The sequence below is a fragment of the Austrofundulus limnaeus genome, unplaced genomic scaffold (genome assembly GCF_001266775.1).
Source record: "Austrofundulus limnaeus strain Quisiro unplaced genomic scaffold, Austrofundulus_limnaeus-1.0 Scaffold151, whole genome shotgun sequence".
NCBI lineage: Eukaryota > Metazoa > Chordata > Actinopteri > Cyprinodontiformes > Rivulidae > Austrofundulus > Austrofundulus limnaeus.
The window spans coordinates 258,562-261,011 of record NW_013952553.1 but is presented as its reverse complement, the minus strand read 5'-3'; the positions used below and the strand labels follow the sequence as shown (position 1 = coordinate 261,011).

The 2,450-nt window shown below is 35.7% G+C and overlaps 1 non-coding gene across 1 annotated transcript; it reads left to right on the top strand.

The window, feature by feature from the left end:
• Positions 1-858: 858 nt before the first annotated feature.
• Positions 859-942, top strand: trnal-uaa (transfer RNA leucine (anticodon UAA)). Its single transcript has one exon. It is a non-coding gene; the product is annotated as a tRNA-Leu (tRNA).
• Positions 943-2,450: the final 1,508 nt, after the last annotated feature.

Genomic DNA, 2,450 nt, shown 5'->3' with positions numbered 1-2,450 from the left:
GGTCAATTCAACTCTTTATTGTAAAATAAATAAATAAATAAATAATCATCAATGGGATGGATACCTGTTTAATGTGGTGGTTGACATTTCTGGTTTTGTGAAACATTCCTCATAAATTATATAAGTGTTACATTTACTCAACAAATAAGAAAATAAAAAAGTTAAATCATGAAGCAAACACAAGAAACAGATTAATTTTTGTGCATTTCTATTCTTCCACCTTTCTTTGAAACATGGACAACGTTGAAACAAAAGGATATTCTTTCTTTCTGCTTCATGTAAAGCAGAATGAAGTTTATTTTTACCAGAGTAAAAATTTTTGTCCGATTGGAATTAAGACTGCTCACAGGCCATGCCACTGCCGTTACGTTTTATTGATATGTTGTGGATTTTGTTGTCTTGAAAAAATTCCAATCTTCAAATTTATCCAACATCTCATGAAAAAGCTATATTCTAATTCTTTACACTGCAGTCAGTTTTTCATCCCTTGGTTGTTTTGGCAAATATACAATATATATTTTTTTTTGATTAGCCTAATGGTCTTCAAGGAAATATCAGTGAGGTCCAGTGTTTCTCAGGCAGAGGTTTTAGAATATACAAATAAAATCACACGCTTTTGTAAAATAACTTTAGATTTATTGGGGTGGGGGGGGACTGCAGATGAGTTATGTTATAGAAAATAAACAATGAGAGAAAAAGTTGAGACCAATCGTTTTGCTCTTTGTATCAAACTAATTCATTTTATTTTTTTAAATACTGATGTTATCCTACTAAAATGTGTAAAAATTCGTGCTCTTTTTCATAACTCTGATTTACGGATTTGTGTCTGTTTGTTGTACAGGTATCATACCATTTTGTACCAGGATGGCCGAGAGGTTAAGGCGTTGGACTTAAGATCCAATGGACATAATGTCCTCGTGGGTTCGAACCCCACTCCTGGTAGAGCTGGTGCTCATGAATTTAAAATAAATTGTGAAATCCATCATAAATCTTAATATTCCTGTGAAAAAAATGTATTTTGGGTGGCTGAGTGTTTGTCCCAAATTGGTGGTTACATGTCAGAGTCTCCCTGGGCAACAAACTAAACTTGACAAAGTGAGAGAAAAACAAGCAATTTTGTTGACTGGTAAAGTTGATTAGTGAGTCAATGCAGCTGAGAAAATTGCTAATTAACTGCAGGTGTGAATGACTATTCAAACGGAAGCTGAAAATAAACTATGGCCACAGAAAAACAAAAACCTAACTTCTAGACTGGACATGTTACACAGAAAAGAAATGGTAAAGATAAAAAAAAAGCATGGGCAGAAATTAATAACACAGAAACACACTGTAAACACTGTATACAGAAAAACAAGAAGCTAAAGCAACTTCAAAGGCAAACCAGACTCTATGGTCAAAATATCCATTGAAAACATATTATTCTCCTTTTCAACAAGTGACTAGCTAAAAAGAAGAAAAGGCATTAAAACATTTTCACTGCTCTATAACCCCCCTGTGCAACGCCAGTGAACTTACAGAAAAGTATTTTCAAAGCACCATTCAGAATAAGCTGAGTGTGTGATTCATGCATGGCAGTTGTTTGAAAGTGTTTTAATTTTAGAATGACTTTTATTTTCTTGCTTTAAGCTTAAAATATTTTTTAGGCCCAAACGTATGTTGAATCACATCGTCTTCTTCCCTTTCGTTGTTTGTGATGTTGTCATCTTAAGTCTAAATCCTTGGAATTACTGAACAATTTGAAAGCAAAGGCTTTACAGTAATACTAATTCATCCTCTCAGCATATCATACCTGTCAATTCTGTAACGCAACATAACCCACTTGATTTATTTGGCATGTCACACTCTTTGGGCTTCGGATGCACAGAGTATTTGACTTTGGATTTGTGGATTTAAACTCAGGAATATATATATAAAAAAAGATATAAAGGATGAGACACGTATGCATGAGCGGCATGTCTCAGCTTGGTAAACAGCACCGAATCAATCAAAGCAGAAGTGGAGGCGACCGCCTATCTCCCTGATAGCTGCTTGGCCTGAGCAGCGTGCCGCACAAGGCCAGTCTAAAACAACGCCTAAAGCCTGATCTATTCTCCTGTTTGGAAGTAATATGAGTTTCTGCGAACATCTTGTGATTTAAATCAAGGTCATTAACTGTGATGTGTTGGAGGATGCAGAAATTGGGACATTAATCCTGGGGAAATAGTTATCTGCCTGAAGAGGTGTGATCTGAATGCAATTGGACTGGATAGTAGTGGATAAAAAATGTGACAAGAAGCCTGTGTCACCACGCATTATCCACCACAACTTTTGCACATAACTCCTGAAGTATTGAAGATGTCACCAGGAAGGAAAATGTAAAACCGTACCTCTTGTTCCCTTGAGCCTCATTTTGCCTTTACACAGTGAAATTGTGCCTGTGCTTTGGGCCGATTCTTTAAAAAAAATCAAAG